At 39.4% G+C, this 21,192-nt stretch overlaps 1 long non-coding RNA gene across 1 annotated transcript; it reads left to right on the top strand.

Annotated features, from left to right (window-relative positions):
- The first annotated feature begins 7,663 nt into the window (after positions 1-7,663).
- On the top strand, positions 7,664-17,999 carry LOC113897146. The gene is made up of 2 exons (XR_003512276.1): positions 7,664-7,851; positions 16,993-17,999. It is a non-coding gene; the product is annotated as an uncharacterized LOC113897146 (long non-coding RNA).
- Positions 18,000-21,192: the final 3,193 nt, after the last annotated feature.

A 21,192-nucleotide genomic window follows, 5' to 3' on the forward strand; every position in this document is an offset into this window, starting at 1 on the left:
TCTTCCCATGTTTCAGCAAGAGGACCATAAGTCATGACAGGATTAAGGAGTCACTTACTGTCTAACAGTACCTTAGGTACTGTCCAAATTAAAGTGAAGAGGTTTTATTTCTCCTGAAAAGATTGTGAAATCCCTTTTGCTAAACGGACTACTGAGTTACACTGAACAGACACCCGCTTTGGGGTTTTTGACAACATATAGCCCATTTTCATATCTGTGCTAGTCTATCAGACATTTAGTTAGAGCATTAAAGAAGCCTGGAGATTCGATTAAATCCTGCTGAATTTGATAGGCTACTCAAAACACGTACCATTTATCCAAGCGCTCTGTGTGAGTACTAATTTGTAAACTACTTTATAACCCATATTTTAAGATATCATGGCTGATTCATCTGTCATTTTCATTTTATAGAAAGAGATACTAATTCTAGACATACTTTCATCAGAAAAGAAACACAAGACCTATAAGGAAAAGTGCATGTTTTACAAAATGGAAATAAAAATACAGTGTCGTAGGTTTTATATTTGATCAAATCATTTGAGCTTTCACTTTATTGAAACTTTCCTGAGTCTAACTGTCCCTCATCTACTCGTATTTCCATTAAGTTTCTCACTTCCCAAATATTCTTCCTTCTTTCAAGGCTTCCAAAACATGAGAAGCTGTGATAAGCCCTTCTTGTATAACCCAGGACTTTCTTTTAATAGATATGTGGTCAAGACATGTAGCCAGCTCCCTGCTAAATTTAAATCATACGATACTAGGAACAGAATTCATAACCTTGTGTTACTAAAACACCATCCTCTAATAGAATTCACAGGATTTCAAACAACTCTATTTTCTTCTTGGGCCAAAAGCTAGAAGGCAACAGAGAAATAAGCCTATGCTCATCTCCAGCCCCAACCAACCATGATAACTTGGAGGTAGTAAGAGCCAACATCTATCCCACCTGCATGAGTTTTGCAATTATATTCTTGGAAACAGGCATTTGGGTCAAGTGTGTCCCAAGAGGCTTCAAGCCACATACAGTAAATCTTAGAGCAGTAGACTGGATGTCTGTCTGTCCCAGGATTTCCTTAGAAGTGACTGTATATGTGTACCTGAGCCAGAAAGATTCTTCTCTAAAAACGAAGGACTGGGTCTGCCACTACAGGAGGTGTTGCAGGCACACAGACCTCAGATGTCAGCCCCCTACAAGGACTGCCTCTGCTGAAGAGACCTTCCACACTCAAGACCATCTCCTCTTTCAGGGTGCGCCACATCTAGGGAAAAACTGCTGTAGTGGTTGTAAAGGCCCTGCCTGTTGCCCAAATTCAGAGATCCCATGGGTTGGCTGAGGTTTCCATTGAGAATGCGCTGCTGTTCAGTTTCTCCCTCTGTCCAATCCTGCTTCCTCCTCTCACTTTCACAGCTTCTGATACCTAAAGCATTCCATAAGAAACCTCATTTGTTCTTATTTCTACTGAGTCTGCTTCCCAGGCAGCTCAGTCTTGCTCATGTTCAGTCACTATACTTCTTAACAATTCTCTGGGTCAAGGAGCATGCCCACCTCTTCTGGTTCTTTGGGGTTGAGTCAGGATTTCTAGGACTAAATTTGCCCAGACTAGTATAATAAAATATAAGGAAAAAATGAGTCTATACGAAGGCAAGAAAAGAACTGAAACAGTAGCATACAAATGGGCACTAAGTGTATTATTTTCTTACAAGATGGACTTCTTTGGGGATAAATAAAATAAGAATGTCAAGGGTGCTTAACCTGAGATTAACTGGAAGGTGAGCACAGGGCACAACTTGGTGCTCAAAAGACCACTCTGTTTCCACTTCAGTCCTGGAGATAGAGGTGTTGTCAAGTACACACAGCACTTCATATGTGTAGTACCAATCCCCTTAACAGCTAGGATGGGCCAAGCTGAAATTCAAAACAAGAACTTTGTGGTGCACCCCACTCCTGGAGACTCTCACTGGTACCCTGGAGTATGGAAATAGGAATGTCTGTATTGTGAGGCACCCAGAGAATTCCTCAACCATATCATTTACAACTGCTCTCCAATACGAAGTATTCTAGGTCAGGTTTCCTAGAAGCAGAGTTTGAGACAGGGATCATTGTGAAAGTGATATATGGAGGGCATACTTGCAGGTAAAATCTGTAAGGGAGGAACGGAAGAATGGGACAGAAGAAGCTGAGATGCAGGTTCTGCTGAAGTCTAGCCTTTGTCAGGGAACTTCAGAGCATGAATAGTACCACAGAGGTGTCTCACCTTGAGCAAGGAGCCCAGGCTTTTCCACCGTCATATCTGCAGTCATTGACTGTGGGCTGCCCTCAGATAGGGACGGGGTGGCAGGAAGTATACCTCCCTGCTGCTGCTGCTGCTAAGTCGCTTCAGTCATGTCTGACTCTGTGTGACCCCATAGATGGCAGAACACCAGGCTCTCCTGTCCCTGGGATTCTCCAGGCAAGAACACTGGAGTGGGTTGCCATTTCCTTCTCCAATGCATGAAAGTGAAAAGTGAAAGTGAAGTCGCTCAGTCATGTCAGTATACCTCCCAAGCACTTCTAAATGAAATAGCTTCCCAGGCCAAGAGCAGCCCACTCTCACAGCAGTGACAGACAGACGCACTGGCCCTAGAAAGGGATGGGACCAACAATGTCTACAATATAAAGCAACTACCATCCATGCACAAGGCGCTGTGCAGGTGAGAAATACAAATGTAAGACTAGGCCCAACAAGCATTGCCTTGGTGTCCTCACGTGTCCCCACACTCAGTCCAGGTTAGCCACAAGAGTTTCACCCCATCATTGGATTTCCCTTGAGAATAATCTCTGTTCCTGCTGGAAGGATCCTTGAAGGGATTTCTGCAGGCTATAATAGAGGAGGATTCAGATGGGAAAATGAAAAGAGAGAAACATTTCCTACTTGGCTCTTGGATCACACTAGATGTTGCACGGAGATCTGACCAGAAGTAAGAGTGAAATACAGGAGGCCTGTAGGAGATGATTCTGTAGCCTAGCAGGAGATAGTGGTAGTCCAGTTAGGCTTCTGGCTGTAGCAATGGGCAGAAGTGGAGAGAGGATATATTTCAGAAGTGCTGACAAATATTTGATATATTGATTACAGTTTGGATGTGGGGATTGCTAAAAAAGAAAGAAGAGTCAATAATGACATCTGGGTTTCTACCTTATGCAACAGAAAGAGAGTGATGCCATTATTTGTGAAGACTGGTGAGTGAGAAGGAAAAATTGGGGGATAGAATCAACAATTTATTCTTGACAAATTAAATTGCAAAAGAGAAATCCAAGAATATATGTCTAATAAGCACTGAAATATATACATCTAGAGATCAGTGGAACGATCTTGTCCATTGATCATCATCATCATCATGAAGCAAGGCACTTAACCCTTTGGAGACTCAGTTTCTTCATAAACAAAGTGGGGATAATAATATCTACCTTCCTGATTCATAGAATTGTGAGGATCAAAATGAAATACTATATGGATAAGCACTTTGCAGACATCCACATGAATGTATGAATATGCGTATATGGATAATATATGGCATTTCAATGAAAAGCAATCCTTTACACAAGTTCCTACCAGCAATACTCACACGTGGTTGTCATGGATATAGTGACTGATCTATGTTAATTCAATGAGAATTCTTCCTTTGTGAGTCTATAACATGTAACTGGCTCTAGATTAGCATTTCCACATGTCTGTTCCCACCAGACACTTGGTATTTTTGAGGAGACTTAAGAAATAGACATATAAGTGGTGCTGAGAATTGAGAGAGAGTAACCAAAATAATTGCCAAACAAAGCTCACCAGTGTATGTCAAATAACAGTAAATATTAAGTAGTCAAAAACTAGAACTTTCCTCAATAGATAACAAGAGTCTATAGAAAAATACTCTTTCTTAGCCTTTACTTCACTTTCCTTATCACACTAATCCAAAGAATCATACTTTCCAAGCAGAAACAATAAGCATTTTCCTGTTAGAATTTCCTGTAGATATAATGAACACTCCTTTGGCCTCTGAAGAACATCATTCCAGTAAGATGCAAAGTGAGTGTGGAAGTTCCAGTAACTTCTGTGGGGTTAACCCTATTTATACAGGGCTCTGTCTCTGAACAGACCTTCTGGAGTCATAACCAGGCTAATTAATCCTCTCCATGGAATCACTCTGGCAGACAGAGTCTGGTGCCAATGCTAAAAAAAATATAAACATAGACAAGAAAGGTACTGTAGTTGTACCACCAAATACCCTATACTGACAGCCAGATAAAGTAATCAATGATAATGAACCAAAACTTCTGGAAATCTGTCACAGCAGCAGGAAATGTTTATCTCAATGACCAGTCTGCAATAGACTTGGTCAATTGGGGTCCTTTTTAAAACCAGTTAAAAGATAAAATGTATGATTGCAGCTCTTGTTGGTAGTAACAGACATTTTCAGTAACTTACTAATCTTTATCTTTGCTGTATGCTTTGAGGATACCTTTCAGAACATAAAATCAAAATATTAGAAATAAAATTATTGTATTTATTAAATTAAACTTTTTTTTTTTTTTTTTTTTTGCTGTTTAATTGATTCCATTCTTTACTTACAGATGGTCAGGACTAAGATCTTACCTAAATACTAAGTGCTAGAATTTATTATTGTGAAAACTTTCTAGTGTCTTTGAAAATGTTAAGCTTGTGTGACTAGAATTTGAGATAGACAAGTAGAAGACCTTCTGAACTTGGGGTGATGTGAGTAGGAAAGATGAATCTCTGGGTGGGAAGGGATATCCCTGCAATTTTCTTCTTAGATGTATAGGCAGTTAGGGCAAGAGAGGGTCTGCTTTGATCATTTTCCTTACTTTAGTGATGTCCAGAATGATGTACACAAAATGTTTTATTTACATTTATTTTTATTTACTCCTTTTTACTACTGTATATATTTAATGATGAGTATAGTACATTAAAGATCTAATTTAGGTATAAAATATATTTATATAAACACATATAACTATATATACATAGCATATTTACATACTTAGATGTTTTCATGATAACGATGAATCATTATGAATATTGGGAGACCCCTGCTCAGAGTCTCAGGTTATGATCAGTCATGTTTTAAATACCTGTATAAACTGACTTGCCCTAAAACACTTTTCATATGTATCATAACCATTGCAAAGGCTCTAATTCAGGACCAAATCATACCTTTCTGCAAATTCAAAAAATGAGCCCTTCTTCCAGGTGGACTTGCTTGAAAATTACATTCTTGAGAACTGAATGGGGGCTGGACTGCAGCCCCCCTCAGCCCTCAGCAGATACCCTCATGCACTGAAGAAACTGCCTAAACGTCCAAACGCGTGGGCCCTGCACGTTCCACTTTCAGAGACTGTGCTCAGAGCCATCACGCCCCCTGCCTCCATCTGCTAAACTTCTAGGCAGTAGCCCCAGCAGCCTCACAAGACAGCAATCCTTTTGTGAATTTATTTGATCACAATCCAAAGTCTGATTCTCAGTGTCACAGCCTCAGAAAGGAGATTTTTGTCAGCAATGGAGACCGATCCGTTTGCTTTGACTGGAGTCACTAAATTATTGAATTTATTATTTTGTCTCAAGAAATATGTGTCATGAAAATCAGAATCCTCTATAAAAGCACAATAAGCTCATCTCCTTATTATAAGCAAAATTATATGAGAAGGAAAGTTCTAATCAGAAAGAAGGTACCCATCAAATGAATCAAAAGGAAATGGTATCAAGTCAAGACAGCAGATGTCCACAGCTAAGAATAGAGGTGAAAAATGAAGTGAAAGTGTTAGTCGCTCAGTCATGTCCGATTCTTTGTGACCCCATGGACTGTAGCCTGCCAGGCTTCTCTGTCCATGGAATTCTCCAGGCAAGAATACTGGAGTGGGTTGCCATTCCCTTCTCCAGGGGATTTTCCTGACCAGATCTTCTGCATTGCAGGCAGATTCTTTACCTTCTGAGCCACCAGGGGAATTCCCAGTGGTAGAGGTGGTTGTACCAATTAGTACCCAAAGTGTTCTAGCTACAACTATTTGGATCCCTCTCCTTATTAGATGTAATCTTGACAAGAGCTTAGGTGATTCGACCAGCATACTGAACTAAACAGCCACTGACTAGAACGTTCTCCCACACAGGGCTTTTAGAAAGGTACAGTCTATGTGTGTCTCACTGATTCTCCTTGGTTCATCCTTGGATGAAAAAACATGCCCTCTTTCTGACTGGCATGCTAGTTTTCTTTACATATATTATGACATTAAATTTGGCTTCAATTAGTCCTGGAGGGAAAGCTGTCTCTTTTAGGCTCCTGTAAATCACTGCTACTGGCCTGCATGCAAGTTTAATTTTCTGAGGTAAGTCCATTTTTTTGCAACTTCTTTGGGATGCCAAACCATATCTCCAAGTGTTGAAACATGTTGCTCACACTGCCTCCAGGACTGCCATTACCTTTCACAGACAATGGTCAGATTCTCAGAATTCAGATAGCCATCTCCACACCTGTTAGATTCCCTGGTCAACTCATGCTGGTCATGTGACAGCGTCAAGAGGTAACTAAACGTAACTAGGACACTTCTATACTATAACCTCTCATAACCAAGAATGTCTGCATGGCAAACACTTCTTTCTGATAAATTTATTATTATAACTTTGGCAGCTAATAGTGATGTAACAAGGGGAAAGCCGTGTATTTAGACTGTACTGAAAATAAACTCCACCAGGGGAAAAATGTGCCCATTCATGAAGATGTTTACACTAATAGGGCCCAGCAGAGGAAAAGTATTTATTTAAAGCCAAAACATTTCTCTGAATGATGTTTGACCTCCGTTTTGTGTCAGAGTTTAGTAGAAGAATGTTTCCCTATATTTTCACATTAATATATGCTACACTGAGAGAAAATAAATAAGTAAAAATAAGTCAGGGAATTCAGTGAACTAATGTGAATTAGTTATTCATGTTTTAAAGTTGGCAACAAAAAATAATTGCCAGAAAGTACAGGGGCTCATAGATCCCCAAGGTCAGCTGTTTTCTGTAAACAGAGTTTCTAGACGGTTAATAACATGTCCTTGAACCAGAGTCTTGGGCCATTGCTCTGGTTTCCCATTAGATCTCCTGCAAGTGCATAAAATGTCTCTTCTCATTTTAGTGAGTGCGAATTGGCTGCCTATTCTTTATAATGACCATTTTTTACCTTTGAACAAATTGTTAAATTTGTTATTGATCATGCATGAAAATAACTATCTGGCCTGAAACCTGGAAAAATTTATCAGACTTTACTAGTCGATTCTATTTTTGAAGGTAAAATACCATCTATTACTTAGAGCTGTACTAAACTACTTATTCACACCTCTTCAAAGAATTGTGATATTCAGTTTCCTATTTACACAGAAAATAGTATTTTTTTCTTTTATGCCAAAAGCACTGGGCTAGACAGTGGGAAAAAGGTTAAAGTGAATTAGACCTGGTTCCTGCCTCCAGGAATCTGACACTCTGCACAGGGATAGGTGAGACATGCACATAACTGGCTATAATGTAAGGCAGCATGAAATGCAGGTCATGGAAAGAAGGACCAAGTAACCGAGGAATTCAAAGGGAGCCTCGCTTCCAGTGGGGCTGGTCAGGGAACACTGTCACCACAGAGGAGAAGGCATGTGAGTCGGGCATGAAGCCACGAGTCAGATTTCAGAAGGCACAGATGGGGGAATGAGGCATCACAGCAGATGGAATGGCATGAGCAAGGACAGAAGTAAAAAGTGCAGGGAACAAACAGTGATTCAATTTGGCTGGACCGTGTGTACTGGATTGGCTGGGCAGGGGGTGTGCTTGGGACGTAAAGGTAAGCTGAGGTTAAATTGTGAAGGTTTTCAATGCAGGTCTACAGAGTAAAATCTCCTTGGTGGGAAACTGAGGGAAAAGTGACTGTCTTTATCAGAATGTGTTTAACAGCAGTTCGTCAGACTGTGAAACGTGGAATAGAGGTGAAGAGAGGGCCATGGAGGAGTTACGGTTGTCTCTTCCACACATGAGATGGTTAGTGGGCTTCCCAGAAGACTGCAATGAACACAGAAGTCTGAAGAGCAGCAAGAATGGCTCTGTGTGTCATTTTTTACTTAACCTATTTTTTTCTTCCCCTTTCTGAATATAGGAGTCAGAAAATCCAAACTTCATGAAGCTCAATGCTAAATGTGAATTCTAGGGAGCTACAGAATTTTAAGGGGTCAGAGATGGACACTGAAATCAAGTTACAGAGCTAGACGTCTAGATCCAAAAAAATAAGGACAGGCACAAATCAAGTCATTTTGGAGAAACTCGAGGGTGGGAAGAGAGTCTTCCAAACTGTCTAGAATGGAATTTTTTAACTCTGTGTTTTCTTTTTGATGATAATCTTAAAAACTTGTGGAAGTATACTTTGGGTCTCCTTATAAATGAGGAGTTCTTCTGCTCTATTTTAGTTGCTTTCGTTTTCCTATTGTATTAACACCAAATAGTACCATTTTAATTATCATGGGCAAATGCAGAGAAGTAAGTAGTATAGAAATGACGTATCTCTCCCAGTTAGAAGCCAAATGAAATTCTGCTGCTCTAAATGAACAACAAGTTCTTAACGGCTCTGCTAAAGAAATGGGGAATTGAGTCCATGATCCAAAACTAAGCAGCACTAAAAACCCAGAGACCACTGTAAGAAGCAACTAAGTTTTCCTAACTCCATTTAGATTTGGATTTCATTAGTTTGATAATTTTCTTGATATTTAATTTGTAAATGTTTTGATTTTATAACTGTTTGCCATCTGTAAGTATGATGTGTGCAACCTGGTTTCATTTGCACAAATGTAAGTATTACCATCTTAAAATGATATCAGTTAATTTGATGACAGAAGAATGAGTGAAATATTTTTTCATTGAATTGGGCCCCTGCATTACTAATGTTTGGAAAACATTTGGCTCCTGGCTTGCTTTTATGGTAGAGGTACAGTAGAGGTGTGCAAAATGGTCAAGGCAGAGAGAATATTCATATACTTATATTCTAAGAGCTAAGCTTGTCCATTTTTCAAGCCATAAACTTCCAAATTAATATACAGAATACAAAAGTTTTATTTACCACCTATTCACATGTGGCAATGAACTAACTCATTTACTACGTGATTTAACCAGATAACTCCTCCTTTCCAGGCTATAAAATAAAACAGATTTTAAGAGTGATTTTTAAGAATGTGTATTATAATAACATTATAAAGCAACTCTACTCCAACAAAAAAAATTAAAAAGAATGTGTATTACAGAAGAAAGTAACTATAATTTTTCAATTTTGTATTTGTTCTATCCTGATTTTATTAACAGGTACAGTCAGAGAATGTAAGATAATCTAATATATTCTTATGACAGCTAAGCAGGCAAATAAAATCAGCATATCAGTCACCACTGGGATTGTATTATTTTTAGCATGGCTAATGTGAAGTTAAGTTTAGTGGGATTCTCTATTACATTAACTGGCTACCAGTTCTGTTAAGTGTAATTAGCGCTTCTATTCATATCTCAGCTCATGTGTGAATCTGGCAGCACTGTCAAAATAACACAGCTGTTTTCCTACCTGGGATATCAACTGAGCAACAACTAACTTATACCTTGAATTACATTAAATATACTTAGTAGTATTTCTGATATGTGTTCAAAGAAGACAGTATTGAAATGTTTTTCCTCATGGGTAATATTATATCAAGAAATATGTAATTTTTCATGAGATTTACAAACTGTTAACTAAGTCATCTTTGATATACTTCCATAAGATATTCTTCCCATTATCTCCATTGTATAGGCTTGGGAACAAAGGTCAAAATGTCCAAAGCTTTAAGACTCTTCAACTAAGCACATTTTTAAAGTGTCTTCCTTGTGAATAGACTCATAGTAAATGCTCCCAGCAAGTGGTGGACAATTTAAGAATGACCAGTTCTAGGGTAGGAGAAATCCATGGAGAATATTAGATTAGTATTTATATGAAGATAAAAGTTTAAAATAAAGCAAGTTATTAAACACAGCATAAATACAGAATCCAAGTAATGCAAGTTCAGTTCAGTTCAGCTGCACCGTCGTGTCCAGCTCTTTGCAATCCCATGGACTGCAGCACAACAGGCTTCCCTGTCCATCGCCAACTCCAGAAGCTTGCTCAAACTCATGTCCATTGAGTCAGTGATGCCATCCAACCACCTCATCCTGTGTTGCCCCCTCTCTTCCTGCCTTCAATCTTTCCCAGCATCCGGGTCTTTTCCAAAGAGTCAGTTCTCTTCAGGTGGCCAAAGTATTGGAGTTTCAGCTTCAGTATCAGTCCTTCCAATGAATATTCAGGACTGATTTCCTTTAGGACTGACTGGTTGGATCTCCTTGCAATCCAAGGGATTCTCAAGAGTCTTCTCCAACACCACAGTTCAAAAGCATCAATCCTTCATTGCTCAGTGTTCTTTATAGTCCAACTCTCACATCCATACATGACTACTGGAAAAACCATAGCCTTGACTAGACAGATGTTTGTTGGCAAAGTAATATGTCTGCTTTCTAATATGCTCTCTAGGCTGGTCATAGATTTTCTTCCAAGGAGCAAGCGTCTTTTAATTTCATCGCTGCAGTTACCATCCACAGTGATTTTGGAGCCCAAGAAAATAAAATCTCTCACTGTTTCCATTGGTTCCCCATCTATTTGCCATGGAGTGATGGGACCAGATGCCATGATCATTGTTTTTTGAATGTTGAGTTTTAAGCCAGTTTTTTCACTCTCCTCTTTCACTTTCATCAAGAGGCTCTTCAGTTCCTCTTCACTTTCCGCCATTAGGGTGCTGTCATCTGTGTATCTGAGGTTATTGATATTCCTCCCAGCAATCTTGATTCCAACTTGTGCTTCCTCCAGTCCAGCATTTCGCATGATGTACTCTGCATAAGACTTCCCTGGTGGCTCAGACGGTAAAGCGTCTGTCTACAATGTGGGAGACCTGGGTTAGATCCCTGGGTGGGGAAGATCTCCTGGAGAAGGAAATGGCAACCCACTCCAGTATTCTTGCCCAGAAAATCCCATGGACAGAGGAGCATGGTAGGCTACAATCCATGGGGTCACAAAGAGTCGGACACAACTGAGCTTTCACTCTCTCACTCTGCATAGAAGTTAGATAAGCAGGGTGACAATATACAGCCTTGACGTACTCCTTTTCCTATTTGGAACCAGTCTGTTGTTTCATGTACAGTTCTAACTGTTGCTTCCTGATCTGTATACAGATTTCTCAGGAGGCAGGTCAGGTGGTCTGGTATTCTCATCTCTTTTAAGACTTTTCCATAGTTTGTTATGATCCACACAGTCAAAGGCTTTAGTGTAATCAATAAAGCAGAAGTACATGTTTTTCTGGAATTCTCTTGCTTTTTCTATGTTCCAATGGATGTTGGAAATTTGATCTCTGGTTCCTCTGCCTTTTCTAAATCCTGCTTAAACATCTGGAAGCTCTTCGTTCACATACTTTTGAAGCCTGGCTTGGAGAATTTTGAGCATGACTTTGATAGCATGTGAAATGAGTACAATTGTGCAGTAGTCTGAACATTCTTTGGCATTGTCTTTCTTTGGGATTGAAATGAAAACTGACCTTTTCCAGTCCTGTGGCCACTGCTGAGTTTTCCAAATTTGCTGGCATACTGACAGCACTTTCACATCATCATCTTTTAGGATTTGAAATAGCTCAACTGGAATTCCATCACCTCCACTAGCTTTTTTCATAGCGGTGCTTCCTAAGACCCAGAGTGAACACTGACATTTTAGGAATCAGTGAATTCAAATGCACTGGAATGGGCGAATTTAATTCAGATGACCCTTATACCTACTACAGCAGGCAAGAATCTCTTAGAAGAAATGGAGTAGCCCTCATAGTCAAAAAAAGAGTCTGAAATGCAGTACGTGTGTGCAGTCTCAAAACTGACAGAATGGTCTCTGTCCCTTTCCAAATAATGCCAAATAATCACAAACCTCTATAATGTTTTAATTTAAGAACATTATAGGTTCCAACTCATCTTTTGACTGCTAATGATGCCCTCTCAGTCTCTCAACCATTGCCATGCTCATATGCCAGTTAACTAGTCTACACCTGAAAGGGGCGTCACATATTCAAGCCATTTCTTCTTGTTTCTCTAAGAAGCAAATTTCCACTCAGGTCTATTCCCTCTTTTGGAAGTAAACACAAGTAACTGTTCTTTCCAGATCCCTACTTTGTTTTATACAAAACAATCACAGCAAGTTTCCAATCAACTGTCCCTCTCTACCAACTCTGCAAGATTCAGGAATCTGCTTTCCTAACAGGGGCAGCTTATTTTCAAACACAACAACATGTCCCTAGAATCATGATGAATAGTCCTAAAATCCACAAACTCTCTTCAATGTGAATTAAGGCATCTCAAGCCCTGCCTACGCTCCAAAATGACATGTCTTTCCCTTCTACCTGCCTAATTGCCAGAAACATCATCATTAGTCCTAATTTGGAGGGATGGAGCATTACACCATGAAAAACCCTATTAAATTGTAACTAGTGAAAGCAACATGTTAATCCATTGATTATTAAGCAGAGATATGCAACAGAACCATCCGGTGGAGTTTTCAAAATATATATACTGAGCTTTGCCCTCCAGAAGGTATTGCTCAGAAGGCAGGGCTAAGAGGAAGGGCATGCGGAGAAAGCCCACGGAGCCACGCTGATGTCCCAGCTTCCAATGCACTGCAATAATTCCTCATTAAGCATCCAAACGTAATGCAATAGGTTCATCTTTTTTTTTGAGTGTCATGAAAAAATACAAAATAGAAGGCATAAGGAAGTTTGATGGTGAGATGGCAGTTAGGAAAGAAAAAGTAGGACAGAATGTTTTGCTTCAGGAAAAAAAAATCTGAGAATCAAGGGGACAACATGAAGAAACTGGGTCCCGGAAGGAGTGTGGGGGATTGGGAGAGGTAAACGGAAGAAAAGTTTTGAAACTACTTCCTAATTTAACCAGAGACAGACTCCAGTATTGAAATTTCCAGCCTTAAGTTCTCTATAACTGTGATAAACAGTTGGTGGTTCCTTAAAAAGTTAAACATAAAATTACCAAATGGCACAGCAATTCTATTCCTAGATATACACCCACAAGAATTGAGAACAGGTGTTCAAACAAATACTTGTACATGAATGCTCAGAGCACTACCATCCATAGGAGCCAAAAGGTGGAAACAACCAAAATGCCCATCAATCAATGAATGCATGAATATATACAGTATATCTTATTCAATAGACTATTATTCAGCCATAGAAAGCCATGAAGTATGATACATCCTACAAATATGCTGGGTGAAAGAAGTCAGACACAAAAGGCCACATACTTGTGTATGATTCCGTTCACATGAAATGTCCCTTACAATCTATCAAGACAGAAACAGGTTAATAGCTGTCAGGGCTGGGGAGGAAGCCGGGATCCACAGAAATGGGAAGTGATGCTAATGGGTACAGGGTTTTCTTTTGGGGTGATGAAAAGTCCCAGAACTAGATGGTGGCAATGGTTGTACAGCATTGTGAATGTACTTAATGCCACTGAATTGTACACTTTAAAATGGTTAAATTGGTAAATTTTATGACGTGGATTTTAACACGATTTTATTAAGTGCTTTAGAAGTATGTTGTTTTTTATTCAAACTCTGCCACATCCTACAAGAACTCTGAAGAAAAGCACTTGTCAGTAAGCTACACATGGACCTGGTGGTGCTTTTGCAGCCTTCTGCCTCACTCCTACATTGAAGTTACAGATAGAGCCAAGTGTGTGTCAACAGGAAAAACTGGTCAAGAACAGCATCTCAAGTTACTCTGTGCCTTAGATGAGGAGATGAGTAGAGGAAAGGGGCAAGGACATTTGAACAGTGTGGGTTCCTAAATGTCACTGGGTTTTAGGTTACTAAACCTCACACACTGTCTGGAAAATTTCATAGATTGGCAGGTGATGACCACAATAGGTGCCCTGTGATTTCAACCAGTCCCATTACTTCATGGCAAATAGATGGGGGAAAAGTGGAAAGAGTGTGGGACTTCATTTTCTTGGGCTCCAAAATCATTGTGGATGATGACTGCAGCCATGAAATTAAAAGATGCTTGCTCCTTGGAAGAAAGGCTATGACCAAACTAGACAGTGTATTAAAAAGCAGAGGCATTACTTTGCCAACAAAGGTCCATCTAGTCAAAGCTATGGTTTTTCCAGCAGTCATGTATGAATGTGAGAGTTGGACTATAAAGAACAGTGAGCAACGAAGGATTGATGCTTTTGAACTGTGGTGTTGGAGAAGACTCTTGACAGTCCCCTGGACTGGAAGGAAATCAAGTCAATCAACCCTAAAGGAAATCAGTCCTGAATATTCATTGGAAGGACTGATGCTGAAGCTGAAACTCCAGTACTTTGGCCACCTGATGCAAAGAACTGACTCATTGGAAATGACCCTGATGCTGGGAAAGATTGAGGACAGGAGGAGAAGGAGAAGATAGAGGATGAGATGGTTGAATGGCATCACTGACTCGATGGACATGAGTTTGAGCAAGCTCCTGGAGTTGGTGATGGACAGGGAAGCCTGTTGTGCTGCAGTCCATGGGGTCGGAAAGAGTCAGACATGACTGAGTGACTGAACTGAACTGACAATGTAGGAATGTGAAAAAAAAAGGAAGCTATTTTCTGGGGAATTTGGAGAATTCCCTAACAACCTAATTACTGGCCTCCAAAGTATTCAACTCTGAAACTTGAACAGTGGAGGAAAGTATGTTTCTCTAAGGGGAATTTGTCTTCTGATTATAGACACTGGTAGTCCTAATGTCATTCTCTGTGGTTGGTCTCTCTGGGTTTACAGTCACCAGGTCTTCAATACATAGCTCATCACAGTTGATTATCTTTGTTCTCGATTTAGATAACTTAGAAAGGAGAATGCACTCCCTACGTATCATTTTAGCAGACATAAGCAAAAGAGAAAAATCTGTAGGTAGCACTGAAGTTTTGTAAATACATTTTAAGAGAGTGTTGGATGGAAGGTGATTCGACAACATGTTTACACAGATTGCTTCAGGGTGACTATTGGTAATATATGGCTATTTTTCTTTTCTTTTTTTAATGTATTCCTGTGTTTCTGAATTTTCTGTAGTAGGTACATATTTATTATTTTTAATGAAATAAAAGAAAAAGCATCATTTTATTTTTGGCCTAATGTTAAGTAAAAGTATGTTTATGTCGAAGCTCAAGCAAATTGCTATCATTGCTGTTCTGTCTGCTAACTTTACCTGCCTCTAACTGGTTTTCATCTTTCTGGTTATTATTTTCTCAATAGTAACTTCTAAACTTTTGACATTATTGTTATCTTTGACAGTTATCAGAGTTTTTTTTAGAGTTGAGGTCAATAAACTAGTATATAGGTCTAAAAGATAATAATATGCAAATGGAACAGAGTCCAATGAGAAAAATCAACAAAATTTTCTTTTATAGGCTTTTTACTGAAGTATGATAATACATAAAGAAGAATGCATAAATCAAAAGTGTCAAGCTCAATTACAAAATGAACATAACATCACCCAAGTAATGAAACAAATTATTACTGGCCCATGGAGGGCCCCCACATGCCTCCTCCAAATCCCAACTCCATCCTCCTCTCTAAGGCTAACTGCCATCCTCATCTCCAGCAACACAGCCCTGCTTTGCCTATTTTAAAACATTGCATAAATGAATAATATACTAAATGCTTGGGTGTCTGACTACTTTCCATGTAACCCAGTCTTTGTTACGTCTGTGTTGTGTGTAGCAGTGGTTTCATTTTTGTTGTTTTATAATGTCCAGCCATCAGGGTGGGGAGCAGATCATTTTAATGTATCGTGGATAGAGGTGATCAGAACTAGAATACAGTCCCTGTGGTGGATGGTTTATTTTTAGGTCATTTAAGATATAGTCCTTCAAGATCTAAAATGAAAGCCTGAGGTGGCCGCTAAGACTCTTTCCCTTGAGTGAGTGAGTGAAAGTTGCTCGGTCATGTCCAACTCTTTTGTGACCCCATGAACTATAGCCCGTAAAGCTCTTCTGTCCATGGAATTCTCCAGGCAGGAGTACTGGAGTGGGTTGCCATTACCTTCTCCATGGGAGCTTCTTGACCCAGGGATCAAACCTGGGTCTCCCACATTGCAAGCAGATTCTTTACTGTCTGAGCCACCAGAGAAGCCTTTTCTCTTGGTAGGCCTTAATTCCAGCTATTTCATCCCAGCCTTGTGAGCATGCTGAAATGTCTGCTCAGCTTTTCAGCTTCTTCATTACTATTTACAAATCCGCAAACACGTCTAGTGCAAAAGTCATGTGGGACCAAGGGTCCTCTCTGTCTGTAAGCCAACTGGAAACAGATACAGTTAGGAGAAAATAGAACAATTTGAACAAAAGAATAGAACTAAAACAACAGCAAATTGTTTAAGTTTCCGCATACATTCACTTTTTAAAATACCAGGCCAAAAATAATATGGTACTTTTATAACACTATAATTTTATAAATTATCATACTTTGAAAAGGCTTAGAAATAACCACTATTCCATCATCAACAGGTATTCTAACACTTAGATTGCAGTTTCTAAATACCTTTTCCCACCAAAGTTCATTCTATGCCTATGGCATGAAATATGCCAAATAAACTTGGAACATTTTGTCAAGCTAGAAGGCAAGGAAACTATTAAAGAGTATCACAATTGTCAAAATGGCCCAGGAGCCAACTTGAAAAGGATTCCACGGCAAAAGATGGGACAATTTGAACATTAATAGTAATTATAACTTCAAGGCATTAAAACATCATATACATTTAAATGCATTAGATTGTTATGCTAGGGAATGAATTCAATACTCTGAAAACTGTTAAACAACAACAAAACAGAATCAAGCATTTATCTTGCTTTTTTTTTCTTTTTTTTTTTTTTTTTGGCTATGCAGCTTGGACAGCAAGGAGATCAAACCAGTCAGTCCTACAGGAAATCAACCCTGAATATTCACAGGATTGATGCTGAAGCCAAAGGTCCAATACTTTGCCTACTGGACGCGAAGAGCCAACTCATTGGAAAAGACCCTGATGCTAGGAAAGACTGAGGGCAGGAGGAGAAGGAGGCGACAGAGGATGAGATGGTTGGATGGCATCACCAATTCAATGGACATGAGTTGAGCAAGTGAAGGACAGGGAAGCCTGATGCACTGCAGTCCACGGGGTCCCAAATAGTCAGACACAGCTTAGGAATGAATAACAACAATGCAGCTTCCAAGATCTTAGTTCCCCAACCAGGAACTAAACCATGCCTGTAGGAGTAAAGCACAGAGTCCTAACCATTGGACAGCCAGGGAATTCCTACCTTGCCTTTCCTATACTAAAATTACTAGGGGATAACCAAACAGTTGATGAGGGCAAGTATTTATTTATACAATCATTCCAGCTTATAAATTAGGAAGCAGTTTTAGAGTTAAATTATCATTATTTTTCAAGCCTGATAATCTAGCAAATGCATGAAAATATTATATCATTAATGGCTTCTAACGTCACCAAAAGAGATATAACCAGGTATGTGCCCCCTACCATAAATAGACACGATCATCTAAAAATAAAAGTTTCTAGGTCTAACTTTCAGTTTCTAATAGATATAAAGGAAAAAGGATTTCGTTGAATGATAGCTTGAGGTACAATGAGCAAAATAAAAGATGTGGAAGCCTAGACATAATAAATGACTTAGCTTCTTCAATGAATAAGTTACAAAATTAAACAACAAAGGGAGAAGGGGAGAGCCTGTAAATTAAAAGAAAATTAAGAGTCATATCAACAAATTGCAATGCACAAACCCTACTTGAATTCTGATTTGAACAATTGTTTAAAAAAAATGTCATGCAATCTGGGAGATGTGACCACTGAGTAGTTATTTGTTGATATTAATAAATTATTATTAATGTTTTAGGTATGATAATGTGATTATGCTGTCTTAAAAGAGTTCTTAGCATTTAGAGATACATACTAAAATATTATAAATAGAATGATTTGACATCTTGGAGTTGCTTCAAAATGATCCATCTGCAGTTGGCAGCAGGATTTGCCATGAGTTGAAAATTGATCAGGACAGGTGATAGGAACGTGGGTCCTCTCTGTACTAATATTTCTTCCATTTGTGTAAGAATAATAAAAAGTTCAAAATTCTAGAACATCTACAAATATCCCCAAACTTTGCACCTAAGATATAAACATATCTTCTTTCTCAGGTGAATATCAAAACTTAGAAACACTTGACTATTTTATAGCTAAAGAAAGAGACATCACAAGGCTGGAGGAGAGGTAGCCAGGTTGAGCTTAGCCATGTCGAACAGGCCAGCAGAACTTATATTTCAGTCCATGTCTTTAAAAGGATGATTTTTCAGAGTAAGTTCAACACTAATTTTCTGATCAACCTAGGGGCAGTAATGCAAAGCTTCTGTTTCATTCTGCTACTTCTTAACACAAATACTTTATGAAATTTTATAACCAAGAGTTGGAAAATGGGGGAATATTATTTCAAAGGATCTTGGTAGAATTTCTCATAGGAACAGAATTGTCTTTTGTTAAGCAAAATACATTAATGAGCCATTTAGGTAGAGCAATGGTGGTCATCTAGAAAAAGAGAGTAAAAGAAAAAAATAAATGCCTTTTTATATTTCTGTTAAAATGAATAGAATCTGGATGGTGCACAGGGAGCCTCTAAAGAGGTGAGTGGCCTTAAAAGAAAGAAGAGCGGTACATGGACAGGGAAGGAACCCAGCATTCTGGAGGAAAGTTTTTAAGGAAGAAAGAGTGTCCATAAAGAACTCAGCAGTGCTAGCCATGACTGTGGAGCTATTTAGAACAGCAATGGCTAAATTTCAATTTTGAAGTATCTGTGGTGTTGTTAGGTGATATGATCCCCCAACCCCTCATTAGTGCCAAACCATAAGTAAAAGCAACTGCCCACACAGCCATATGTGGGTGGTTCCTGGAAGAGAACCAAAGGCGAGACAGCTGCTCTTTATGCTGAGTTAATGTGGGCAGAAGTAGGAGTCCAAAGAAGAGATGTGTGTTCAGTGGAATCAGAGTAACGCATTCATTGCGGGTAAGGACAAGCCTCAAGAATTCTCAGATATGGGGCAGGCGGGTGGGAAACCTAGGGGTAAAGGCTTGAGCCAGCTCATTTGACTCTTACAAGAAAAAAATAAATAATAAAGGATGACTCCACAAAGACTAGGAGATTTGGGGGTGTCTATGATGCTATGTCTATGATGCTAACTCTGGGAGAACACTTAGAAGACCATTTAGACCACCAAGGTCTGTAATCCTGTGATGTTACTTCTGGAAAAGACCCTTATCACCCAGAACAGCATTTTTGAACTCCATCCACAAGGCCCCTGCTTTCTCAGAGGTGGCCCGGAGACTTCCAGAAGGAGCATGGATTAGGACCCCTAATTCTTGATTAATCTGGAAGAGTTACTCTACATTACCTATAAGGATTCCATTGGGGACCTTATTTTTTTAAGATTTTTGCTGCTAAAAAGAAGAAAAGGACATTGATATTATCTAACTGCTTCATGTTATAGAAAGGCAGAAGATTGAAAAAACGCTAGGGGACTTGCCCATCATCACATAGCAGAGCAGATGTTAGAATCCAGTTCTTCTGAGCCCCAGTCCATTCCATCCTTCTCTTGACTGAGAAGTGAACAGAACACTTGGAACAGAAGGTGCCAATGGAAAATATATGTATGCTCAGAACTGGGTTGGCCTCTGCAGTTTTATAGAGGTTCAGCATCACATAGAAGTCCCTGGAGGCCAGACAACAGGAGTCTTCTCCACAGCATAAACCACATGATGGAGAAAGGTCTGCAGGCTAGAGGATACATTTTCCCTCTCTCTTCCTGCTGCAAATATCCACCTAATCCTGTTTCAAGGGCCTGCAGAAAGCCTATGGCTGAGAGAAAAGTCCCAGCTTCATCTGTCCACCTGTTTTGTTCCCATTCCATGAGACAGTCTGAGCTGCCTTCTCTTGTATTGCCCTATTTTTTTTTCCTTCCAGCTTTTTGAGATATAATTGATGCATAACAATGTGTAAGTTTAAGATGTACAGCATGACTTGACCCTAATCTGTTTCTAACAGAGTCAACTGCCATCTCTCTACCAAATTCTATCTCAAAAGCCAAAAGTGAAATTTCAGGAAAGTCTCAAGCATAGTGAAAGGAGGACAGGACTGAGAAAGAAAATGTCCAGGTCAACAAGACAGTTCTACCAATTAGCTGAGTGGCCAGAAGTAAACTAATTAACTCTTCATCTGTAAAATGATTCAAATAATACTTACTTCATAGGGGTATTGCATAAAGATAAAATGAAGTAAGCCACTTAAAACATCTACCCCAGGACATGTTAGTCATTCAGTAAATATTGGTTGGATTATTTTTTCACATTTTTTTCACGTTCAACCTCACAAAGTAGCACTACAGTACTCTCCTGGCATTCTAACCTTGCTACACAGCCAAGGCAAGAGAATCAGCAGCAGCCAGAAAGGTCTTGAAGATGAATTTCTTGTCTATGACTAAATTCAGGATGTTTTTCCTAGGACACTGCTGTGTCCACAGTAAAAACCAAAGTTATTGCCCTCCAGAAAATATGATCTGAAAAAATGGCAGAGTTTTTATGTGGTCACAGTTGACTATCTGCCCAGGCCACTCTTCCCCTGGTGGTCTCTTGGGATTTAGGGAAAATGTTGGCATCTTAGAAAATATTTTATTCTGTTGGTTCAAATTTGTAGAGGGAGTCAGCCACACAGATCCTCCTCAAGCAGGTGAATTCAACCAACTCTGAAGGAAACTCAGCTCCCTCCCTTCACATAAGACATTTTAGATCAGTGCCCCCCACAACCTTCCATGGCAGCAGCAATTGCACGCTCTCATCCTCCTCTTCCACCAGGCCCCATGACAGCATTCTTCCTCAAATGCACACAGTCAGTTCACTGACCTAATTTAAACAGTGGCTATAAACTCCCCATAGTGGAGTATTTGCCCCATCTCCCTGTAATGCAGGTCTGGGAGCCCACTTGTCTCATATGCAGTCATTCTGTAACCTTATACATGGATTCCCGGTAGCTCAGCTAGTAAAGAATCCAC

Source organism: Bos indicus x Bos taurus, chromosome 8 (assembly GCF_003369695.1).
Source record: "Bos indicus x Bos taurus breed Angus x Brahman F1 hybrid chromosome 8, Bos_hybrid_MaternalHap_v2.0, whole genome shotgun sequence".
NCBI lineage: Eukaryota > Metazoa > Chordata > Mammalia > Artiodactyla > Bovidae > Bos > Bos indicus x Bos taurus.